A 27500-nucleotide genomic window follows, 5' to 3' on the forward strand; every position below is an offset into this window, starting at 1 on the left:
CGTTCGCTCGCCTCGAAGCAACTCCGAGCACACCTCGAGAACTCAGCCGTTCCTCACACACAGCAACCTTTGTTTGCTCGCTTCGAGACACGAGCACTCCTCTCAACCACCTGCAGTCTTCAAAACCGCCAAAACTGACTTGATGCTTCCCTTCTTTCCTTTCGTTCGGCTCTCTTTTCCAACTGAGAACTTTTTCTCTCGTTTCCTTTTTACCAACCCCCTCTCCAGGCGACTCAGTGACCAAAGGCTCCGCCCCTTCGCGTCACTTCCTGTCCAGGCCACACCTCTCGATCTAGGCCACACCAGTAGGGAAAGAATACTGGTTCTGGCTCACTTTTCCCCATGTAAATGAATGGGGGATTTTCAGCCATGAAATTTTTCTTTTTTTTCCCCTAAAAAAATAAATCCCCTTTTTAGCCCAAGGTATATTTATTTGTCTCCCCTTTTAACCTGGAGCCTGGTGTTGGATTAGTGGTTAGGGTGGCGGCTTGGGATCCCAGGGTCCTGAGTTCAAATCCCGTTGGCTGCTGAATTAACACCAGGGGGTTGACTCAGCCTGCCATCCTTCCGAGGTCGGCAAAATGAGTGCCAGTGTACTGGTCCCGGTGTATGCCCGGTTAGAATAGGTGTACCATATCCCTGTGTGTCGTAAGAGGCGACCAGGGTTGGCGTCAGGAAGGGCATCCGGCCATAAAACATTGCCTCAAGAAAAAGCCAAACCCCTGCACAGCAGGGAAAAATGGCTGTAAAAACGGTCATTTTTTTATTTCCCCTTTTAACCTAGGGGCTCTCTATTCAAATAGCCCATACAACAAGATAAAGATTTGTTAAAGGTGATTCTAAAGAAATATCTGAAACGTCTAAGCCCCGGGACACTCTTTATCAAATAACCCATACAACAAGATAAAGATTTGTTAAAGGTGATTCTAAAGAAATATCTGAAACGTCTAAGCCTCGGGGCACTCTTTATCAAATAACCAATGCATATTGTTTAGCTCACTCATTGAACCTATAAACATTTGTTCATTCTCAAATTCCTTCAATAGTTTCATTTTCTTTGCACAATAATCCCCATCTAAAATATTGAAAAACAAAACATTTGAATCTTTATATTTTTTAAGATACCCCTTTTGTGCCATTACGAAATGATAAACTTCTCTTAATGATCTCATCTGACCACCTCCTGAGTTGCATATCATTTTGATATTGTAGTAAATTATTTTTCCATTGTTCAATTGATAACCATCAAATTTTTCAGTCCATTCAAACATATTTATTATTTTCTTTACATCCTCTAACTTATTGGTTTTTAAATTGATTCGCATATTTGTTTTATTTACCTTTGTTTTAGATATTTTTTCAATAAGACTTATTTGATATTTTTCACATTCATTATGTTTTCCATTTATACACCAAGACTGAGATTTTCTCCACTCTTTAGTTTGACTAATACTTGGTTCGACCATTTATATATTGTGAAAAACGCGGCGGTAGCCCTTAAAAACCCTAACCCATCTTCCCATCGTTAAAACTTGTGTCCATATGGAACACAATCTATTCTATTCACTCTATCATACAATACCCATATGGAACACAATCTATTTTATACACTCTATCATACAATATCCATATGGAACACAATCTATTCCATTATCTAAAATAAATCTCTTATCATCAAAGGCTCCTAATGCCTTTTTATTTACTTCTTCACTATATATCTTATGTTTATAACTTCTTATTGTATTCATTTTCCTATATTCTTCTTTCTTATTCATCAAACAATTATAATAACTTCTAAAAGTTATTGATTTCTTTATTACATATTTCTTTATTCCCTTTAACCTTTTATCAATCTGATCATCATACTTATAAGCATATGCCTTTGCTCTCAATCCAATAAACTCACTCATTACTTTTCCACCCAACTCATCCTTAAACTTGCCAATAACCTTTTCATTCTTTTTTGAAAATAACTCACTCTTCTTACTAAAATTACTTGTATCATATACTCCAATGTTTTTCTTCATATCCTTATAAACATCGTCAGTTTTTATATCTAGAATAAAACTATCAGTGTCCATATACAACAATGAAGCATTTTCACCATACTCTTTCTTTAAATCATTATACAAATAATCATACATCAATATCTTTGATAAATCAAGAACTGCTGTTCCAATATAAATTGGTTTATCCATGACAATACTTTCCTTTTTCATATGAATAGCAGAAAAGTTCTCTGAAAAAACCTCTTCTCTCTCAAAACTTGGTTTATTTATCAATCTAGAAGCTTCTTTCCAAGATGTTGCAAATCTAATGTTTTGCCTGTTTCTAACATTCTCCATTGTCTTTCCAAAGACAGCATTATTCATCAATTTATAGAATTCCCCTTCAAATTTTACTTTTGTATTTGTTCTCATATCTGTATTGAATTTAATATACTTTTTCATCCAAGGACTTTGTTTAAATTTTAAAACTCTATGAATTTTAGCTACTCTCAACCCAGCAGATAAATATTGTCTCAAGTTCCTTTGATGCAAAACATATCCCTCTTTATCATAGAATGTTGTTTATAACTTTTCTGTTGATTTGCCTTTAATATTAAAACTTTTATGATAATCACTGAACCATTCTTTCTTTGGGGTTTCTTTCTCACATGCAAAAGGAAGGTCTTTATGCTTATTATGAAGATCACTTGGGTACTTCAAATCAACTTCAAAATAATAACCTTCTTCTTTGTCATTCAATTTCTCTTGAGAAGAAATAACAATATTCATCAAAGCCTTTTCATAATCCTTTTCTTCCACCCACTCTAATTTACCATAAGGCAGAGATTGAGACATTGCCCATCCATACAAATTATTAGCATCAAAGTACATCAAATAATTACTATCTTTTTCACTCTCATAATTTGGAAGATATTTATTATTTGCTTTAGCTATCCCTGTGTGTCGTAAGAGGCGACCAGGGTTGCGTCAGGAAGGGCATCCGGCGTAAAAACCTATGCCAAATCATTATGCGGACAACAAAACGAATTTCCATACCGGATCGGTCGAGGCCCGGGTTACCAACGACCGCCACCGGTACCGGTGGTCAGCAGGGTACCAGTGGAAATTGTGCTACTGCTGGGCGAAGGAGGAGAAGGAGACGGGGAAGGCGAGTCCGGAGGCAGTGGGAAAGGGGGAAGGGTAGAAGTGTGGAGGTGAGAGTTGGAACTCTGAATGTTGGGACGATGACTGGCAAAGGGCGAGAGTTGGCTGATATGATGGAGAGAAGAAAGGTGGACATACTGTGTGTACAAGAGACCAAGTGGATGGGGAGTAAGGCGAGGAGCATTGGAGGTGGTTTCAAACTGTTCTACCATGGTGTGGATGGGAGGAGAAATGGTGTCGGGATAATCCTGAAGGAAGATCATGTCAAGAGGGTATTGGAGGTGAGGAGGGTGTCTGACCGAGTGATGAGTGTGAAGTTGGAAATTGAAGGGGTGATGATGAATGTCATCAGTGCATATGCCCCACATATGGGGTGTGAGATGGAATATAAAGAAGATTTCTGGAGTGAGTTAGATGAAGTGGTGGAGAGTGTATCCAAGGATGAAAGAGTGGTGATTGGAGCAGATTTCAATGGACATGTTGGGGAAGGGAATAAAGAGGATGAGGAGGTGATGGGGAGGTACGGTCTCAACAAGAGAAATGTGGAAGGGCAAATGGTGGTAGAGTTTGCAAAAAGAATGGAAATGGCAGTGGTAAACACGTATTTCAAGAAGAAGGAGGAACACAGGGTGACATACAAGAGTGGAGGTAAGTGCACACAGGTGGATTACATCTTAAGCAGGAGATGCAACCTGAAAGAGATTAGTGACTGTAAGGTTGTGGCAGGGGAGAGTGTAGCTCGACAGCATCGATTGGTGGTCTGTCGGATGACTTTCGAGGTGAGGTTGAGGAAGAGAGTGAGGGCTGAACCAAGGACCAGATGGTGGAAGCTGAAGGAGGAAGACTGTTGCGTGAAATTTAGGGAGGAGGTGAGACAGGCGCTGGATGGTGGTAAAGATGGGTGGGATGATTGGGCAACGACAGCAGAAGTTGTGAGGGGAGATAGCTGGGAAGGTACTTGGTGTGACAACTGGACAGAGGAAGGAAGATAAGGAGACTTGGTGGTGGAATGAGGAAGTACAGGAAAGGATAAGGAAGAAGGGGTTGGCTAAAAAGAAGTGGGATAGTCAGAGAGATGAAGAAAGGCGGCAGGAGTATATAAGGAGTGGCGTCGAAAAGCAAAAAGAGAGGTGGCAAAGGCCAAGGAAAAGGCATATGACGAGCTGTATGAGAAGCTGGATACAAAAGAAGGGGAAAAGGATTTATACCGATTGGCAAGACAGAGGGACCGAGCTGGGGAGGATGTGCTGGAGGTTCGGGTGATAAGGACGCAATGGGAATGTGCTGACGAGCGAGGAGAGTGTGTTGAGAAGGTGGATGGAGTACTTTGAGGAGCTGATGAATGAAGAAAATGAGAGAGAGAGAAGGTTGGAAGAGGTGGAGATAGTGAATCTGGAAGTGGGGTGGATCAGTAAGGATGACGTGAGGGACTGCTATGAAGAAGATGAAAAGTGGAAAGTTGCGGTTAGCCCAGATGGTATACCAGTGGAGGCATGGAAGTGCTTAGGAGAGATGGCAGTGGGGTTGTTAACCAGATTGTTTAATAAAGTCTTGGAAAGTGAGAGGATGCCGGAGGAGTGGAGATTAAGTGTACTGATTCCGATTTTCAAGAATAAGGGTGATGTGCAGAGCTGTGGAAATTACAGAGGGATAAAGTTGTTAAGCCACACCATGAAGTTGTGGGAAAGAGTAGTGGAAGCTCGGTTGAGAGGAGAGGTGACGATCTGTGAGCAGCAATATGGGTTTATGCCAGGAAAGAGCACCACTGATGCGATGTTTGCTTTGAGAATGTTGATGGAGAAGTATAGGGAAGGCCAGAAAGAGTTACATTGTGTGTTTGTGGATTTAGAGAAAGCTTATGATAGGGTGCCAAGAGAGGAGTTGTGGCATTGTATGAGGAAGTCGGGAGTGGTGGAGAAGTATGTGAGGATCGTGCAGGATATGTATGAGGACAGTGTGACAGCGGTGAGGTGTGCGGTAGGAATGACGGACCGGTTTAAGGTTAAAGTGGGATTGCACCAAGGATCGACTCTGAGCCCTTTCCTGTTTGCAATGGTGATGGACAGGTTGACGGACGAGATCAGACTGGAGTTCTCCATGGACCATGATGTTCATGATGACATCATGATCTGTAGGGAGAGTAGGGAGCAGGCTGAATCGAGCCTTGAGAGGTGGAGGTACGCACTGGAGAGAAGGGGAATGTTAGTCAGTAGGAGTAAGACGGAGTACATGTGCGTAAATGAGAGGGAGGGTGGTGGTATGGTGCAGTTGCAAGGAGTTGAGGTGGGGAAGGTGGACTGGTTTAAATACTTGGGATCAACTGTCCAAAGTAACGGAGAGTGTGGGAGAGAAGTGAAAAGAGAGTGCAGGCAGGATGGAGTGGGTGGAGAAGAGTTGCAGGAGTGATTTGTGACAGAAGGGTAGCTGCAAGAGTGAAGGGAAAGTATACAAGACGGTAGTGAGACCAGCTATGTTGTATGGTTTGGAGGCGGTGGCACTAACAAAAGACAGGAAGCGGAGCTGGAGGTGGCAGAGTTAAAGATGCTGCGATTCTCGTTGGGAGTGACGAGGATGGACAGGATAAGAAATGAGTGTATTAGAGGGACAGCGCAGGTAGGACGGTTTGGAGACAAAGTGAGAGAGGCGAGATTGAGATGGTTTGGACATGTGCACAGGAGGGAAACGGAGTATATCGGGAGAAGGATGTTGAAGATGGAGCCGCCAGGCAGGAGGAGAAGAGGAAGGCCAAAGAAGAGGTTCATGGATGCGGTGAGGGCGGACATGCGGGTGGTTGGAGTGTCAATGGAAGATGTGGAGGATAGAGCAAAATGGAGACAGTTGGTCCGCTGTGGCGACCCCTAGCGGGAGCAAGCCGAAAGAGGAAGAAGAAGATTTATTATTTGCTTTAGCATATCTTTTTGAACATACTTGTGATATTCCACCTCTCTTAGACTTCTCAATCATCAAAAGCATATCTACATCACTGACTAAATCTATATCTTGTTTTGTCATTTTCAACATTGCACTCCAAGCGAAACCAGGAGCTGTGAAATAGTGGGCAGGATCTAATCCATAACAATTTTTATTATGACAGAGTGATCTAAAAGCTTCAAACACATCAGCTAACAATAAAACATCTGTTTTTAGATACAAATCATGATATTCTCCAAGGTTCTTTATCTTAAATATTTTCCAAATTTCTTGTGCGTGTTTATATTCCTTATCGCTTATCTCTTCTTCATAAAGGTTATTATAGAAACTTTCTTTTGAAGGAAGTTGTGTTTCTTTAAATCTCATAAATGAATCCATATAACCATAAGGATAAATTCCCTTACTTGTAAGAATTTTCTCTTTACTTTGAATTTCATTCCTTGTTTCAATTTCCTCTCTAGTTAGAATTCCCTCTTTAATCAGAATTTCATCTATAATCAGAATTTCCTCTTTAGTTAGAATTTCATTCTTTGTTCGAATTTTCTGTATAATTAGAATTTCATCTTCAGTTAGAATTTCTTCATTCATTTCCTCATTAATTAGAATTTCCTCTTTACTTTGAATTCTCTCTTTAATCTGAATTTCCTCTTTAGTTAGAATTTCCTCTTTTGGAAAGAATGAATTAAGATTTGGAAAAGAGCCCGTGGAGCTTAGATTTGATGCGAGGTTGGCTAGTGGCGTTCCCATAAACTTGTAAGAATCAAGAAACCTTATACGAGTTATATGTTTTGTGAATATCATTTTTGTAAATGAAATATACTTTTGACTTGTGTTTGTTATGGCAGAAATATTCCCTGGTGTTTTTGAAAGTTCATTTATAAATAGATGTGTATCATAGTTGGCGCTGTTGTGAAGAAAGACTGGAATAAAAGAAGGTAATTTATAATTAAGATTACAACAGGAATGAGCGGGACCTCTATATTTACCAGTAAGATGACAATGATCCCTAACTTTAGACTCCTCAATTTCCTCCTCACAAATATGACAGATATTGTTCTTTCTAAATTCTAATTTTTCTTCTATGGTTAATTTCATCGGTTCATTTGTTTCTTTCATTAATTTAGTTAGTCTTATACAATCCTTTTCTAATCGTTTTACAAACTCTTGTGAAGCATTTTTTCCACTATACTGTTCAAGTTTATTATACTTTTCTCCAACAGATGATTTGATATAATAACAGAAACCACAAGGAATATGTTTTTGATATTTATTTGTATATGGTTCTTTTGGATTAGGAGAAGCAGTATTTATCTTTTTAAGGATACATTCAAAATCAGCGTATATCACAAATGGGTGCATGATAGATTTATTATAATCTTCAAAAGAAATCTTTTCACCAGGTTTAGGCATTGTAATTACAGCTGATTTATGATTACTACAATATTTTGAATGTTGTTCTAATTGTTCTTTTGTATGAAATGAATTAAGACATCGCTTACAAGGATATATTTTGTTTGCTGTTCTGAATACCTGAGAAGAGATTAATCTTGATAAATTATTGATGTATGTGTAATGTGAATTCTTTCCAACACTAAAATATAAAAGATCAATGTGTGTTTCTTCATTTTTATAGTTGTTTGAAATTTTTAATATTTGAACTTTGTTTGTATCCGTTAATCCATATACATTAATAGAAAGATTATTCTTTTTCTCAAATTTAGGAATATCTGTTAGTGGCATTGGGAAATTAAAATCTTTAATGTCCAAGGTATTCTCATATTTCATATATTGTTTTACTCTTTCTGAATTACATTTTGGTGGATGTAAGTGAGCAAGAACAGACCAGAGAAAACATTTATTATCATTATTCTTAATATTAACAACTGCCTTCTTTCGTTTTATTTCTTTTGGTAATTCAATATAAGAAGAAGCTTTAAGAGGGTTTGATTTTAGAATGTGTATATCTAAAAAGATGATTTTTTTAATATTGAATCCACTTCCTACCACTGTATTATCAACATCCTCCTCTTGTCTTGATAGTTCTTCATAAACCCCACTATTCAAAAAATCTTGAAATGATGTTATAAAATGAAGATCTGTCCTCATATAAGGAGTTTGTTCTTCATCTTGTCTTTTCATATTCATTTTCACTCCCATATAAAACTTTAAAGTTTTCATTTCTTTTAATGTCTTTTTTATATAAATTTTTCAACATCAGGTTTCACGATTTCAATTGATTCAACTATTGATGATGGACCAGGTTCTCCAAATTGAAAAATCCTGATTTTTATATGCCCTTTAAATGCCCCATCAGTGTTTTCAATATAATAGTCTCCCTTTACTTTAAACTCATTTTTCTTGTGTTTTTGTGATTGAAGATGCCTATTATAACTACTCTTCAAAACATCCTTTGAGCAGGTATCACAATGTTTTCTTTCCAACTCAAGAGGGGATATTTTGTGAAATAGATTAAATGTGTGTTTGTTGGTTCGGAGGTGTTTTCTATAATGTTTATATTCGTGATTACAAACATCGCAGTATGTTGTATTCACCATATTTATATAATAAAACTTTGCTTAAACTAAAATTTTCTTGATGAAAATTTCGTTTATTTTACAGGTGAATCTGTGCTTAAACTAAAATTTTCTTGATGAAAATTTCGTTTATTTTACAGGTGAATCTGTGCTTAAACTAAAATTTTCTTGGTGAAAATTTCGTTTATTTTACAGGTGAATCTGTGCTTAAACTAAAATTTTCTTGATGAAAATTTCGTTTATATTACAGGTGAATCTGTGCTTAAACTAAAATTTTCTTGATGAAAATTTCGTTTATTTTACAGGTGAATCTGTGCTTAAAACCATTTTATCCTCCAACTTTTTCACTTAATAAATACAATGTTTCAAGACACAAAAGACAAGTTTCAATCAATCTCTTCATTTGTTAAAGATGCTGAGAAATATGTCAAGGATGTAAAATTGAACAAAGATAAATATAACAACTATTGGATAAAAACAATTATGGTGGATATGATGAGTTCTTCAATTTACTTCAGTGGAAGGGCTTTTAGTATACCTGGAAGAACATCAATTAAGGTATCTCTAACAAAAGTTTCTCCTCTCCTTCTGGCAATATATTCAAAACTAGAAAAAGCAATGAAACAAGAAAAGGTATCAAAAAATAAAAACCTTATGGATGAAGCTTTAGAAAGAAAAGATAAGACCATCTGTAATATGCAAGGAGAAATTTGTATTTTTTTCAACAACCCTAAAGATATAAATCCTGATGAAATAAAGGATGTTAATATATCAGGTGAAATGACATTTCGTTCAATTGTAGTTAAGGATCATTTTAAAATTACCTTTAATATAAAAAATGTAGCAGTTGAATCTGTGAATGAAAAAAATGTATATCGATATCGATGGTAATGTTTTTTCTACTAATTAAATGAGTCAATATTCAACTGAAGATTTTGAAGATTATGAGAGTGATTATGATACCGAGAGTTTGCATTCAAACGATAGTTATGGCACCGAGAGTTGGTGTTCAAATGATAGTTATGAAAGTATAGATGATTCTGAAAGTATCGAAGATGATATCGAAGATGAATTTCAGTTTAAGTAAAGTTTTACTTTATAAATATGAATAGTTTACTCGATTTTGAGCCTCTTGAATTCCATGATTCTCCATATGACAAATTTGAGAATTGCCCTGCGTGTGAAAGACGGGGATTAAACACAGAGTCAAAAGCCTATAAACAATGTATATTCTGTGATTATCTTCTAATTAATGATAATCAAAAATATAAAAAGGAAAATAATTCTTTTAGATTTTCACCAAAAATGAATTACTTCACAAGATTGATTAGAGAAATGAATGTAAAGTACGAGGGTGAGAACACACCTTTCCTTACCAAGGGAAGAAACTGAACGTATTAGAGAAATGTTCAAAGGATTGTTGTTATATATTATTCATGGATGTGATTTTCAGGGAAATATCAACACAAGATATTGCATAAATAAAATAATGGATTATCTTGAAATTAAACCTGAACTTAGGATAAAATATAGAATTTCGAAAAAAGCCAATAATAAATTAAATAACCTGTTTTCCAAATATATAAATGAATGATTTTTTACCCATTTGGGAAAATAAGATAAAATTTGACAACCATAAAAATCTCCCAAATTCATTAAGATGCCTCATAGTTGGTTCAAGTGGATGTGGAAAAACCTGCTTACTTTTAAAGATGCTCCTCACTCCCAACTTTTTAGATTATGATAATTTAATAATTTTCACAAAGTCGAGTTTTCAACCAGAGTATCAACTACTCTCACAAGGTTTTAATGCTGGTCTTCAAAAAGAAGATATAATCGGTTTATTTAAACTTCAAAAAAACCTAAATGATTTTAACATTGAAGATATAATACAACTATTTTGTGATACACAGAGATGTAAAAAGAAATCAAAACCGATAACTTGTATTCTGAGTGATAATACGGATGATATACCGTCTCCCCAAGATTTGGATAAATCCAAAAAGAACCTCGTTATCTTTGATGATTGTGTTAATGAGAGAAACCAAACGGTAATGGACAGCTACTACACAAGAGGGAGACATTCTTCTTGTAATTGTATTTATCTTAGTCAATCGTACTTTCAGCTTCCTCGTCGTTCCATCAGAAACAATGCTAATACTTTTATTTTATTCAAGTTAAATTCAATAGATATAAACAATTTTTGGAGAGACAATTGTTCTACATTATGTAGTAAAAAGGAATTTGGGGATTACATGAAACACACGACTGAAAAATATAAATATATTGTTGTGAAACAAGATGAGATATTAAATGATATTTTTCAATAAATAAATGGATGCGAAAGAAAGAGCAAGAAGATTTAGGGAACATCAAGAGTTGGTTTCAAAAGTTGTAAAACAGCAGGAAGACATAAAGAAGAAACGCAGACAGAAACTAACGGGCGAAGAAGCATTTGAAAGAAAACAAGAGAAATTTTTTAAACCACTTTTAAAAACTTCCCAAGGAAAAATGAAAGATGTTTCCACAGTTCCCACAGTAGAATATACTCCTAAAAAACTTCAAATGTTAAAAGATTTCAGTCAAATGACGGAGGAAGAATTAGAGCATTTAGGAGAATTAGAATATGATGATGAAGGGTTTATTTCAACAACTGGAAGAGATTAATCGACCCCCTGATTATATTGTGAATGCTCTTCAAAACAATGAATATTCAGCGGATTCAAAAACCAAAGCAGGACTCATTCCAACAGAACAATCAGCAATATTTCATCTTGTTCAAGAAAAGGTATTGATATTTAATGATGAATTAAGGTTCTTGGGTTCTGCTCAACCCCCTGTTAAACTAACTCCGAGATTAATGTTTCTTCTCACAAAAGATGGAAGACAAGGTTCAACTGTGAGGGATGAATCAAAGTATATTGATAAACCATTGGATATGGAAAATAATGATGATAGAGTATATATTGATCTGCTGAACACTCTAAATTATAAGGTTATTCTTTCTGGTAAAAGTAGGAAGAATGAGAAGGAGAAACACATTATTCAGGCTTTAAGTATCCTTGGTTCAGGTGTTAGTTTTCTTCCAAATGACCCATCGCAATTAGTTAATAGACTGTTATTGTTGTTAGGCAGTAAGAAGGCTGGAAATAACAATTGTTTTAATGAAGCATCAGCCATTTTAGACCAGTTGATGAACATGAAAATAATTAATAAATATCAATATAAAGACATTTTATCTCATATTAAATAAGATGAGAAGCACAATCCTTAGTTTCAATTTCACAACAAGCGACCACACATCTTCATTCCCATACCCACTACAACTTGACACAACAAAAGAATATGAGGCATCTTTATTGTCCATGGAAACTTATAATACCTTATTTAATATAACCGAGAAAAATGACAAGTTTAGTTATAATCCGGGAAGTGGATACAAAACGATAACAGTCTCACCCGGAGCATATGAGATTTCTCAAATATCTTCCGAAATTGCTCGTCTTATGAAAGAACAGGGTGATGAACCAAAAAATATTGTTATAAACATTCAAAAACATACTTCAAAATCAACGATTAAAGTTAAAAATAACTACAAGGTTGATTTCACAATTGATAATTCATTTAGAGAGTTATTGGGTTTCTCCTCAAAAAAGATTGAAACTAATGGGACGTTTTACAGTGATAATGTCATTCAAATATCCTCAGGAATAAATTCGGTGTTAATTCACTATGATTTGATTGATGGTGCTTATAATGATGGGAAAAAAACAAATACAATATTTTCATTCAGCGCATACTCAACCCCAATTGGTTATAAATTCAATATGGAACCCAAAAATTTGGTTTATCTACCTGTGTCAGGAAAAACCATACACAGAGTAAATTTTAGGATAACCGACCAAGATAATCGTGTGATTTCTTTTAATGGAGAAGTTATATCCATCAGAATTCACCTACGTGAAGTTTTCCAATAAATAAATACGATGGTTATTGTGAGGAAACACGAGTTGGGAAAATATAAAATAATTACAGGGGATGGGATGTTCCTTTCCCCAGACTACAAGGGTGAAGGTATGTATCTTGGTAGAGGATACTATAAACCTAAGAGACAAAGGGGTGTTGGACATCAATTTAGAGGAGATGGGATAATTGATACTCTCATGGGTATTGGTTCAACTATTCTTAAACATAAAGATCTAATTGGTTCAACTGCTTCTGCTGTGGGAAATGTAGCAGGTGCCGTAAAGAGTATAAAAGATGCTCAGAAGGAATCTCATAAATTACAAGCGATAAAAGAAATTAAGAAAGGCAAAACTCAGTTGTCCCCCCAAGAACGACAGAAAATAATTCAAATACTTGGATCAGGGTTTCAAAAGTTTTAACATCTTTTTTCCTAAATAAATACAAGTATGGAAGCAATTGATAGTATCTATGATTTGGATGATACTATTATCATCTCAAACTCCACTAAAAAAGAAGATTACTTCAAGGTAAATGCAATAACTGGAACAGACTGGAATACGAATGGTACAAAAAGTTTTGAAATAAATAATCAACAAACCTATTTGAATCTCTCCGAAAGTTTCTTGTTGTGTAAATTTAAATTCACTAAAGCTGGGAATAATACAAACGCTACACTTGTAAATGATTTCTTCTGGAAAATGTTTGATAGTGTGCGTTTGTATATTGGGACACAAGAAGTTGAAGCGGTTGATTATGTCTCTGCTGTATCTGAAATGATAAAATTTACACTCTATACATTCAGTGATAGAATGGGAAAGGGGTCTGCCGAAGGTTTTATTCCTGATATGTCAACAGGAACAAACACAGACCCTGGATATACTCAAAGGAAAGGAATGTATAATGATGATACAAAAGCAGAAAATAGTTTTACTGTGGCAGTTCCTCTTTAAGGTATATTTGGATTTTGTGATCATGATAAAGTTCTGTATGGTCTTAAAATTAGATTTCAACTACAGAGGAATGATAATGAAAATCGATTGCTTTTTGGTGTTGGTAGTGCTTTTGGTGAACAGAATAAATTTGTAATTGAGGAGATGAGTTGGTATATCAGTGAATATACTCCTAATCTTAAAACAGAAGAGATGTTGAATCGAAGACTTAACTCAAAGAAACCACTCAGTGTATCATACCTCAAAAGAAGATGTCAACACGTTAAACTCAATCAAACTACTTACACGTGGAATTTGGGTGTTCTGGAAGGAAAGCCACGATATCTGTGGATCATTTTTAAAAAGCCAGATGGTGATACTGCGACTGATAAGAATAATGCATTGAGTGATAATGCTAAGGTGAAACAACTTCGCGTTTCTCTAGATGGAACATTTTACCCACGAGATAGATTGGAAATTAATTGGGAAAAAAATGATTTTGCTGAAGCATACAAGTCTTACCAAAAGGTGTGTGAAAGTAATGGAAATAAAGAACCTATTTTGGATATGACAGCATTTAAAAGTTTGTATACAATCTATGCGTTTGACCTGAGCGCTCAAAAGGAAACTATAAAGTCTAATCGAGTGGATACTTCCCTATACATTGAAAGAGGAGAGAGTGAAGAAGTTGATACATATTGTTTGCTTTTGGAAGAAACAGAATTGCAGATTAATACAGATAATGGTGTGATGATTAGTCTCACATAATTTTTTGTTAAATAAATGAGTGGCAAAGTACCAACTGGGGTATATGTTAATCAAATCAATCTTCATAAACTATCATCTTGTGTTCAAAATCAAAAGCCTTGTACGATTAACGTTAATACAATTCAGAGAAAAGGAGCAGTAAGAATTGATGTTTTTCTCACAAGAGAACAGGTTAAAATCTTGAATGACACTGGCTCACTTAAAATTAAAATGACAAAACCAATGTTGAAAAAATATTCAATAAGAGAGACGAGTGGAGGATTTCTCCCATTTCTAATTCCTTTATTTGCTGGTTTAAGTGCGGTTGGAGCATTGACGGGTGGTATTTCAACAGCGGTGAAAACTGCCAACGAAAGGAAGGCTCAACTCCAGGCTCAAAAAGAATTGGAAAGACATAACAAAGAGTTGGAGAAACAAATTAGTGGAAGTGGTGTAATTGTAGATTTTGCTGAAAAACTTGAAGGTCTGCCTGATAAAGCGAGATTGTTAGTTGGAGATATGCTTTCTTCTATAGCACAAGCAGGTGTAAAATTAACGAAAAGAGGTAATGGATTATATCTTTCTAATAAATAAATGAGCATTGATGAGTGGTTGAAAGAATTTGGAAAGAATACAACATCAAATTTACAACTTGTCAAATATTGTAAGAAATTAAAAATTCATAATGTGGTTATTTGTATGAGAGATGAATTAACAAATGTGCCGAAACATACAAAGAATATTATTATGAACTTAGAAGATAATAATGGGAACGGTTCTCATTGGGTTTGTATTTTTAATAGTCAAGACAAATATTATTTTGATAGTTTTGGTCTTCCGCCACCTGTTGAAGTCATAAAATTCTTACAGAATGGTGTTTATCAAACATTTCAAGTCCAAGAATTAAATTCCAAGTGTTGTGGTCAATTATGCCGAAATGTGTTATTTCAACTCAACAAAAATAAAAAATTTATGATATTATTTTTAATCTAATATAAATGACTTATGTTGGTAAAGATGGTTCTATCTTTGGTGTATCTCAAGAACTGGATATTGATTTATCAAATTATTACACAAAGGCACAGGCTGAACGACATAAATATAATATAACCAAAAATATTAACATGAAAAATGCTTATAAATTAAAAAATTATCCAACCCCAACTGAAGCGAATGACTTGGTGAGATTAAGTGATTTATCACAATATATATATACTTAAATAAAACGGCTGTGTATTCCAAAGATACAGAAGTGTTGATATTATCTCCAGGTCATACAGAATTCACAGTTCGAATTAAAATAAATTTTTATAAAGAAGGGCGTATCGTTTGTATGAGAATAGAACAATGGGGGTATGATATGAATGATTTAGGGTATAATTGGTCATTTAAAATTAACCTCGAAGACCTGGAACAATTAAATCAGTCTCGTAAGGAAGAATATTATCCACTTGGTATCGAGAATGAGTTTTGTGGGGCTACGATTAGTAAACAACAAATAAAAGAATTTAATAAGGGTAAATATAATAATGGTTTTGCCCTTGTTTATCTCATGAAAACAGAAAAAACAGGATTATATATAATAAGTAAGGAAATACAAAATGATTTAACTATGGGAAGATGGGAAGGTGTTTCGTGCCATAATATTATTCTAACATATATTTCTAATACATAAATGACAGCAAGAAGGCTTCAAGAAAATTATCATTTCTGTGTTCAAGCATACCTTCAAGAAAAGGGTATTCGGTATTTTAATAAATATGTTCTACAACATAAGAATGAGGTATTTTCAATAAAAGATTGGCATTATGCTGATGTTGATAAACCGACAACTTTAGATTTAATTAGAATGTTAAATAATGAAAAAATTATAAAGTTAAGAAAAGGTAAGGCTCTTTTAGAAATTCAAAAGAAATTTTATTGGTTTCCTGTTGTAAAAAAATTATTTTGGATACAGGAATAACAAGAAATCCTGATGAATATATGTATAATATTCTATGGGGTGTAAGCGATTCAAGGATAGTAAGGGATGAGGAAGGAGTTGAAGAAGAGAGGGAAGAGGAGGAAAAGGAGAAGAGAGAGAAGGAGGAGAGGGAGAAGAAAGAGAAGGAGGAAAGAGAGAAGAGAGAGAGGGATGAAAGGGAGAAGAGAGAGAGAGGGAGGAAAGAGAGAAGAGAGAGAGGGAGGAGAGGGAGGAAAGAGAGTGGATGAATAAATATCAAAATATGGAAACCAGTGAGATTCAAAAAAGAATAGGGGTATTACAGAAAATAACTCAACCCACCGAGGAGGAAAACAAAGAATTGATAAGTCTATTTACAATACTTTCGACAAGACTATTGACATCGAGAAGACATGTATTTTAATTCAAGTTTTTCATTTTTTTTTTCTTAAATAAATGGGGGAGAGAGTGAAGGCATTTCTAAGGATTCTTTATGTTTTAAAAATTAAGATTCAAATGTGCATGTTGGAAACTAAAAAGGTTTTTGCACTCTGCAGGAATTTTTCTCATAAATAAATGAGTTATTGTCTCAAATGTCAAAAGAAAACTAATACTAAAAATATTTCATATATTAAAAGTAAAAATAACAGGGTTATACAAAAAGGTATATGTTCGGTGTGTGGTTCAAAAAAATCAATTTATCTCCCAACACAAACTAGGAGGAGATATACAAAAGTTTTTATCAGGAAGTAAATTTACAACTACTGGAATACCAGGGGAATTACATCTTCCAGGGTATTCTTTCTGTGGTCCAGGCACAAACTTGGATAAAAGATTAGATGAGGCAGACAATCCTAAATCCTGGAGTAAGCCTATCAATAGAGTTGATGAAGTGTGCATGAGACACGATATTGATTATGGGAATACCACAACGTTGGAAGAAAAGCATGAAGCCGATAGAGAAATGTTGTATAATTTGTCTCTGATACAAAATCCAACCTTGAGAGAAAAAGTTGATCGGTTCATTGTGAAGAAGATGATCAGTGCTAAATTGAAACTTGGACTTGGAAATTCAAAAAACTTGTAAGCTCTAATGATGTCATTAAGATTGAAGAGCAATTAGCTGATGAATTACATAAACCAATATTCACAAAGTTTCAGAGAAGGAAAGTTTATTCCAAGGAAGTAGATTATATCTGGTCTGCTGATTTGATTGAACTCAATAATGATAAGGGGTACAAGTATGCTTTAACCGTTATTGATTTGAGGAGTAGATATGTGTGGGTTGTCCCTTTAAAAACAAAACAGGTAATACTCTTATGTTAGCTTTTCAACAGATATTTAATAAAAGTAAGAGAAAACCTAAAAAATTGTGGACTGATGAGGGTAGAGAGTTTTATAACAAGACATTTATGAATTTTCTAAAAAATAACAGTATTACATTATACAGTACCTTTAATGAAGGGAAGGCAGTTGTTGTTGAATGTTTTAATCGTACCTTAAAAGAGAGACTATATAAAAAATTCACACAACTCGGTTCACAACAATGGTCATCTTTTATTCAAGATATTGTGGATAAGTATAATGACACGATTCACACGGCAACAAATATGAAACCATCAGAAACATTTACAAAATTAAAATATGAAAAAGAGATTAATGTCAGAAAACCTAAGTTCAAAGTTGGTGATATCGTAAGAATATATAGGTGGAAATCTCATTTTGAAAAAGGTTATACGAAAAGATGGACCAACGAGCTTTTTAAAATTGTTGATGTAATAGATACGGTTCCTTGGACTTATAAGATATATGATTTGGAAGGGAAGAGATTTTAGTTTCATTTTATTCACAGGAATTACAAAAGTCAAAGATAAATTGAAATTTGTTGACTCAACACCTTTTTGGCTCCACCCACACAAGCCCCCGCCCACACAAGCCCCGCCCACACAAACCCCACACAAACCCCACCACACACCCCCCACAAGCTCCAATAAATTGAAATTTTTGACTCCGCCCCTTTTTGACTCCGCCCACACACGCCCCTCCCACCGAAGCTCCGCCCACACAAACCCCACACAAACCCCACACAAGCTCCACACAAGCTCCACACAAAAACTCCACACAAGCTCCACACACACAAACCCCACACAAGCTCCACCCATATTCATCATATTCACATAATTAGTGATTAGTTAATTAGTTCCCCACACACACAACATGTTTATTTAATTAAAAAATTATCCACCCATCCACACAAGCTCCACTCATCCACCCATCCCCCCATCTCTCCACCCATCCATTTATCCACACAAACCTCATCCACATAAGCCTCATCCACATTCACCCCTCCCACACAAGCTCCACCCACATAAACCCCTGCCCATATAAACCCTGCCCACATAAACCCCTCCCACATAAGCCCTGCCTACACAAGCTCCACACAAAAACTCCACACACATAAACCCTGTCCACATAAACCCCTCCCACACAAGCTCCAGTCACATAAACCCCACCCACACAAGCCCCACCCACACAAGCCCCACCCACACACCCCGCCCACACAAGCCCCTCCCACACAAGCCCCTCCCACACAAGCCCCCACCGAAGCCCCGCCCACACAGGCCCCGCCCACACAAGCCCCACCCCCTCATCCCCCCCTGTGCGCCCCCACCTTTGACCCACCACCTCCCTCATCCCACCCCCACCCTTCCCCACACACACACATGGGGAGGGAGGGATGGGATGAGGGGGTGATGGGTCATTGGGGAGCGCACCCCCCCCCCCCCCCCCCTACCCCCCCTTTACATCTCTTTTATTCTTTTCTTGTAATTCAGAATCAAGTAATTGTAAACAAAACAAATATAATTTATTAATATTGAAAATATTAAATATTCATTTGCGAGAATGTATAATCTTTCCCAGCAATCTTCTTCAGATGTCTTGTGATTTCGAAACTCAGACACCATATTCTGTTTTGAAACAAAAAGTGGATAATAATTAGGTTCTATAAAGATAATTACATGGTAATATGAATAAGCCTCGTTGACCACTGAATTAACACACCAGGAGCCTGTCATCCTTTCAAGGTCAATAAAATGAATTCCAGTGTACTGACAAAACCACGTCCAAACTTATGATGCAACCAACATAAGGCGACATTCTAAAGAGAGAGTGATATTAATAATAATTCAGAAATATTTACCTCCAGAAAATCATGTGTTGTACGAGTGATATTAATAATAATTCAGAAATATTTACCTCTAGAAAATCATGTGTTGTACAAGATTGCTTCAACAGCTGATGTTGTGCGATAGTGCTGAAAAAAAAAATAATAAGTCAAGGGTATAGATGAAGAGACAGACAGGGAAAGCAACACACACACACACACACACACACACACACACACACACACACACACACACACACACACACACACACACACACACACACACACACACACACACACACACACACACACACACACACACACACACACACACACACACACACACACGTGCCTCACCATTGGTTTAATTCATTCGAGATCAGAGACCAGTCATTATAAATCATTGGCCTCTTCAATAAGAGCAGAGAGAGGTAGGTAGAAAGACAGACAGAGAGAGAGGCACACACACACACACACACGTGTCTCACCATTGGTTTAATTCCTTCGAGATGAGAGGACGTGATAAGACTTCATGCCACTCATTGTAAATGTCTTTCAATTCTCTTCTAAAATCATTGATCTCTTCAATAAGAGTATTAATTTCATGAACCACGTCGTGATATGTAAACTCAATTTCTTCCAATGCCCTGTCAGGGGAAAAAATATATATATATATATATATATATATATATATATATATATATATATATATATATATATATATATATATATATATATATCAGAATTATCATGATTTAATTAATAATCATTTGTTTCATCGTTCAAAGAGAAAAGCATACACAAACTTACCAACTCTGTAGTGGGCTGTTGGCTTCATCGGAAGAAAGATCGTCCATGCCTCAGTTGTAAAAATGAAAATCCCGTCTGGCAGAAACTTTGTCTGGCGAACCGCTTATAAAGCAACGATGAGGAGATTGCTTAATCATTGGGTGTGGGCACAGGAAATGACAAGCTTCTCTTAATGATCTCATCTGGCCACCGCCCGAGTTGCAAATCATTTTTGTACATAAACCACGCCATAAAAGTTGATTCAAATGTTTTCAGTTCGTGTTCTGAGATAAAATATAAACACGAGACCTTGTCTCACAGAATAGTTCCTATTTTTTCACAGCATGACAGTCCAAAACCACTTCCTCATTCACACAGCACGGCTGTGTCAAAAAAACACTTCCTCATTTTCACGGCATGAACTGAAAACATTTGAAACAAAACTTTTTTTATGGCATGGTTTATGTACAAAAATGATTTGCAACTCGGGCGGTGGCCAGATGAGATCATTAAGAGAAGTTTATCATTTCGTAATGGCACAAAAGGGGTATCTTAAAAAATATAAAGATTCAAATGTTTTGTTTTTCAATATTTTAGATGGGGAAATTTTGTGCAAAGAAAATTAAACTATTGAAGGAATTTGAGAATGAACAAATGTTTATAGGTTCAATGAGTGAGCTAAACAATATGCATTGGTTATTTGATAAAGAGTGCCCCGAGGCTTAGACGTTTCAGATATTTCTTTCGAATCGCCTTTAACAAATCTTTATCTTGTTGTATGGGTTATTTGATAAAGAGTGTCCCGGGGCTTAGACGTTTCAGATATTTCTTTAGAATCACCTTTAACAAATCTTTATCTTGTTGTATGGGCTATTTGAATAGAGAGCCCCTAGGTTAAAAGGGGAAATAAAAAAATGACCGTTTTTACAGCCATTTTTCCCTGCTGTGCAGGGGTTTGGCTTTTTCTTGAGGCAATGTTTTATGGCCGGATGCCCTTCCTGACACCAACCCTGGTCGCCTCTTACGACACACAGGGATATGGTACACCTATTCTAACCGGGGCATACACCGGGACCAGTACACTGGCACTCATTTCGCTGACCTCGGAAGGATGGCAGGCTGAGTCAACCCCCTGGTGTTAATTCAGCAGCCAACGGGATTTGAACTCAGGACCCTGGGATCCCAAGCCGCCACCCTAACCACTAAGCCAACACCAGGCTCCAGGTTAAAAGGGGAGACAAATAAATATACCTTGGGCTAAAAAGGGGATTTATTTTTTTAGGGAAAAAAAAAGAAAAATTTCATGGCTGAAAATCCCCCATTCATTTACATGGGGAAAAGTGAGCCAGAACCAGTATTCTTTCCCTACTCACACCCCTTCCTCTCTTACAGGAGAAGAAAAAGCATCATCACTTGTTCCACCACCGCATGAACAGAAAAACAATCTTCCACACCTCCCGCCACACACATATCGTCCCTCACACCACACAACCTATCTATACATGAATTTAATGGGGGAACTGAGCTAATCCGATTTAGTAGTCCCGTAAGGGCCATTTCCGTAACACTACCCCCACCTTTCTCCCGAGGCTCTCCCGAGCCTCCATCTGGGGCAGCCCACGGCAATGGCCCTGTCTATCGTACAGCACAGATCTCCCATTTACTCTAACCCGCAACATGGGATGCACTTTACTCCAAAAATCTAAGTGTCACAGTAAGATTGGCATGTCCCTATCCTAGTGTGTAGGGTCACCAATCTAACAAACAAATTCACACTTTATGCACAGTACTTAACATTCTAATTATGGATTTGACTGGGAGGGCATTCAATTCTACTTTTAACACCACATTTGCATAGGAGCAGAACAGTCAAAAGTTCAAAGTTCTTTCACGTGTTCGCTCCTTCATGCCCCCTCCCGGCAATATTGTCCATTCACCCTGAGGGTTTCCTCACTTCGTGGCCTAATTGGCCTCTCACCAGGTGAGTTCAGTCGGCCCAGTGGCCTAATCTCACAAAGAGTCCTTCGGCTCACTGAGCCCACAAAATGGCATGAATCTTCGGCCACAACGGCCCACAAAAGCACTTTGGCCTTAATGGCCTACAAAAATGCTTCGGCACATATGGCCAACTCACAAGCAACAGCAGGCAACATCGATGGTAAGCAATTGCAGTTTGGAGGCGTTCTTGAGGACGCAAATGGGTGTGTTGACCTTAGACCAGGTGAGATGGAGTGTCCCCTTAACCTTCCTTGCCTGACTTGTTTTGGTTAAGTTCTCTTTTTTTTTTCTTTCTCTCTGTTTTTTCTTCCTTTTACAGACAGGATGGTGTGTTTCTTACTCATCTGTTATCTTCGTGGATGTGTGCTCATGACATCCTGGTGGCCTCTCTGGCACTTGGAGAGGGTGACCGAGCCTGGCCCTTGCGAACAAATTTTCCCATCAACACTACTCGTACCAGGTGTCACACATGAATGGTGCGGAGGAGAGTCCATCGAACCTAACCATTTACTTTTAGCTCTTGACAACACAACAAACCCTGCTATGGCTAGAATGATCCTAATGACACTTTTTTTTTCCTGACCGGCACACTGTTCCATTCTATTAAACCTGGGCAAAGCCCGTATTTGTCTTTTTCCATTCGGTGGTGCCAGGCATAACTCGCTGGCTGGGGAGTGCGACTACTACTCGGCCTCTTTGCCTGTTTCTACTCGGGGGTGGAGGACACTCAGCGACCTCGGGGTTCACCTGAGCGTGCTTCTGGCACTCCTAACTAAGGGTTGGCTCTCTCTTGCCCCCATAGCACCTACACTGTGCTCTCATAGCATTGAACGAACCGTGCTCTCCTGGCACTGAACCCTACGGTGCTCTCCTGGCACCTCTGACAGCCTTCACCTGCCAAGAACCCCAAAAGCCCTGCTGCCCTATTACACGACTCACCAACTTCCCATACCATGTCACACTACCAACCAGTATCCCCATACCTTGGCCTGCACCTACCCCTCGCAGTCCACCTGCACAATGGAACAGCAGCCAGAATCCATGTCAAACCCTGTAAGTCCCCCTAACCTACACGAACATGGTTAAGAGACTCCTCTCGACAGGGTATGTTGTTCGCACGGCCAATCACTCTCCTCATCTGCACAATCACGCCATTCACCCAAACACTTCAGTCATTCATTCCACAGTGCCGCACACCCAGTCCACACCATCCAACACCGTTCACATTTATGTGAAAACAACAACACACCAGTCCCTCGGATCCCACTTGGTCATCAAATTTAACTGGTACACTTTGTCATCAAACCCCAATTAATTTGTCTCAACGTCTGTCGTCCATTGGCCTCCTCCATACTGCCGTAATCATTTATTTCCAACAATTTAACCGAGACATCAAAATCTCTTCGCCAGTCCCATGGAACCTCTGCATCGTTCCAACCAGGCACTTCAATCCTCCCTCAAACAAGTCACTCTTTGTCATCCACTTGTTTCAGGTGTGTTTAACGCTCTGCCTGTAATGTGTCCATCACTTTTTTCAATTACCTCCCAAATCCACCCGTGCCACTCTTGTGCCTTCTGTCATATCTCAATCTTGCAATCACTTTTGGTGCAATTCCCAATCAAAATTTTCACATCCCCATATGGCCTACTTCTTTGGCTCATTGGAAGGGGAATGAGGGAACGAATCCCTCATTTCCCATTACATGACCCCGCCGCCTTTACGCCATGGCTCAAAGGGGTCACGCCTCAATGGGGGCTGTGATCTACCCCCTCCTTTTCTTCAGGGTTCGCGGAAGTCAGGTAAACCCCAATTGGTGGAACGGCCTCCCCCTCTTCTCCATAACTCCCTGAAGACAGATAAACCCCATTCAGCTAGCCAAACCACTCGTGTGCTCAGAAAGGTTCGAAGACCAAGTTGCACATGCCAGTGCCGCCTGCCACTCATCTGCGCTCTCCCCAAAAGTTCCTGTGAGGCTGAAAGAGAAATTAAAATCCAATTTATAAATTGGATTTCGAAAATCCAATCTACAACTGCTCCTGGATGCAGCACCTCCAACTCTGTAAGAACCCATGCGGAGCTGTCCATTATGGGTTCTGTCCCCTGGCTCAAGTTCTGTCCTGGTGGCATCTCTATTTCCCCTTGCACCTCAAACCTATTTCCTATGTCACCACTCATTCCATGCTCAGGACTCCCACACACAGCAGGCTACACACATTCCAAGGTTATGTGTTGACGTTCCACACCTTCAACCTTGCCTGTGTACTGACCAATTGCCTCACACTCCAGGGCTACATTCTCGACCGCCAGGTGAGTACTCACATACTCTTTGGCCTCGGCAGCACATACCGGTGCTGTCGTCTGGACTGTGGACTCACAACATTCACCCACAGGCACTCCACACACACATTCAGGGGTCACACATATGTGCACCCCATCAGACAGAGTCTCTTCGTTAACACAAAATTCAATCTCTACCCTAAGCTCATCGTCCGCACCATGTATGCATGTACCCACGTACCTGCTTCGTTCCAGAGTCACCTCTGTCCGGTCACTTCTCTCCAGCAGGTTGCTCATCATTGATTCACCACACTCCTCTGGGGCTGTCAGCTCCACACACTGGACCTGCTCAAAATGTATCTCACTCGTCAACAACCCCGCATGCTCCCTCAATGTCTCAATCACCAGGTTTGTTCTAATTGTGGTGTCATCCGACGAGTGATGTCAATCAAGTCCCACACCACCAACATTACTCCCTGTGGTGATGTCACACATCCCATATTATTGTTCTGTTCTACTTCTTGGCTCCGTTTTCTTTTCCATTCGAGTCGTTCTTCCTCTCCGAGCCTTTGAATTGTTCGTTATCTTTCCGGAGTTTTTCCATCTCTGTGGACTCAAACTTTTCTCTCTCCTTGAGTTGGACAATTTCAAATTCATACCGTTTTTGTTTTCTACCCTACCGTCTCTCATGTTCTTCATTCTCCAATCTCATAGTTTCCTTCAATTGGCCGATCTCCTTTTCCAGTTTCATTCGTCGTTCTTTCGCGATCTCCGCGTACTTCAACCTTGCTTTCTCCTTTAGTCATTTTTGTCCTTTTTGTTTCATTCCTTGTTCTTTTTGTTTCTCATCCCACTGTCTCTCTTATTCTTCCTTCTCCAATCTCATCGTTTCATCTCCCTTTTCTGCTTCATTCCTTGTTCTTTTTGTTTCTTATTCCACTCTCTCTCTCTCTTGTTCTTCCTTCTCCAACCTCATTGTTTCTTTCAATTGGTTGATCTCCCTTTCCTGCTTCATTCCTTGTTCTTTTTGTTTCTTATCCCACTGTCTCGCTTGTTCTTCCTTCTCCAATCTCATCGTTTCCCTCAATTGGTTGATCTCCCTTTCCTGCTTCATTCCTTGTTCTTATTCCACTGTTTCTCTTGTTCTTCATTCTCCAATCTCGTTGTTTCCTTCAATTGGTTAATCTCCCTTTCCTGTTTCATTCGTTGTTCTTTCACTATCTCCTCGTACTCCAACCTTGCTTTGGCTTCTAACTCTTCGATCTGCACAGTGTGGTTCCTTAACGTTTTATTCTCCGTTCTCTTTCTTTCCTCTCTTAACATCCTCAGCTCGTTTTGTAATCCCGTGTCTGTGTTTTGGTGTTTCCGTGACTCAGAAGCTTTTTCCCATAATTCCTCTCTCATCTCCTCACCTCTTTTGCATTCTTGCTTTCTCTATTCGTCCATTCTCTTACCGTGTCCCTTGCTAATTTCTAGTTCACGTGCCAGTTCATTTCCCCTGGACTTTAATTCCCGAAGCTGTTCGGACTTTTCCAACAATTCTTTCTTCCTGTTTTCCAGATTTTTCTCTCCTCTTTTTATCTCCAGTTCCAGGCTCTCCCTTATCTGATTGCCTGATCTTACCACTTCCTTCATGAGCTCCAATCCCCGTTTTTCCTTTTCCAGCTTTGTTTTCCATTCTTCCTCCAAGTTCTTCCTATCCCGAGAATTACTAATTTGCTCCTCCTCTTTTCTTTTATTCAGTTCGCTCGCCTTTTGTAACAAAAACCCATGCACCAATCTACTTGCGTCGTTTCCTTATGTGGTTCCTCGACTGTGCTGGCTAAGTTCTCTTCCAGCTCCTGAACTTGTTCCTGTGCATCGGCCAATCGTTGTGCTTCCGTGTGCACATAATCCTCATGAACCCAGTCTGCGTTGGCTAAGTCCTTTTCCAGCCCCCGAATTCATTCCTGTGCCTCATCCAATTGTTGTGACTCCCCATGCACACAATCCTCCTGAACCTCTTCTCTGCGCCGCCGTATCTCATCCAATTTAATGGCAAAAGAATGCAATTCCTCCATATAGTTATCACCACACTTCCACTGCCCCAAGGCATGCGACACTCGTTCATGAATCTCGTGAATGTATGCGTTGGAGTCCTCATTCGTCTGCCCCGGGATATACAGTGTACACGTGGCCTGAACCGGTGGGCGGGACAGTTTCTTTCAAGCCTTGCGGCTCGTTGCGCTATAATCAGCCCTCTCTCGCTTCGTGTCGGGCCGAGATGGAGCCGCGCCGCCATTTTGCGACTCCATTTTCTTTATCATTTGCAAATTTTTCCTCCGATCCGCTCAAGCATAAAATCAAATCAAATTTGGACCGTTTTTTTTTTTGTACTCAAGGTACGGCGTGCGAAATGCACCGCAGGTCGAAATATCCCACTCCTGATACCAAATTGTTGCGCATCCGGGGTGGCGGGAATCTGTCCCGGTCCTAGGTGCCGGCCTCGCCACTGCCGTCTCCGGGAGTCTATAACGCCGGCCGGCTTGGCACAGGCCTCGGGTCATGCGTCTTCAATCGCGATACCAACGTAATCCTGTACCTTACCAGTTGGGGAGATAGAGCCCCTGGTTACACACCGGTTTTGTCAGGGACCGAGCGGAGTCTACCAGTCTGAAACCACTTTTTGGTTTTATATGCCAATCGAATGGATCGTTCCTCGACGCGACACAAATTAATCCATAGCGGCAACTGCATACCAATTAACTTGATTTATTGGGGGCATCAGGGATCACAGCACAAGCAATAAACACTACAATGGTTTTATTAACAACCAAACCGTTCTTCAGGCCATGTCACACCTTGACCATTTAGCCAACGTATGCCTGACGTGTGCAAAATTGGGCTAAAACGCCGGCACATGTCGAATACGTTATGGGTAAGTTTGTATACGTTAAGAGCACGCTGGCATACGTCGTAGTACGCTGGCATACGGCGTAGAACGTTGGCGAACGTCGTAGTTCGCCGAACTGTTCGACAAATTTTCCATGCTTGAAATTTCCCGACGTATGCCAGCGTATGACTCACAC

General features: G+C 38.5%; 2 long non-coding RNA genes across 3 annotated transcripts in view; one reads left to right on the plus strand and one right to left on the minus strand.

Moving 5' to 3' along the window:
• LOC147031502 (uncharacterized) overlaps positions 1-27500 on the plus strand; it is a 566858-nt gene that overhangs the window by 214130 nt on the left and 325228 nt on the right. The window lies entirely within an intron of this gene.
• On the minus strand, positions 19004-26758 carry LOC147031505 (uncharacterized). Of its 2 annotated transcripts, XR_015053315.1 has the most exons (3): positions 20178-26741; positions 19856-20014; positions 19004-19517 (listed from the first exon to the last, which is right to left on the minus strand). It is a non-coding gene; the product is annotated as an uncharacterized LOC147031505 (long non-coding RNA). The 2 variants fall into 2 exon arrangements; XR_015053314.1 differs by lacking the exon at positions 19004-19517 and having other exon boundaries at positions 19608-20014; positions 20178-26758.

Source organism: Eptatretus burgeri, chromosome 2 (assembly GCF_056783735.1).
Source record: "Eptatretus burgeri isolate ZD-2024b chromosome 2, Ebu_testis_v1, whole genome shotgun sequence".
NCBI lineage: Eukaryota > Metazoa > Chordata > Myxini > Myxiniformes > Myxinidae > Eptatretus > Eptatretus burgeri.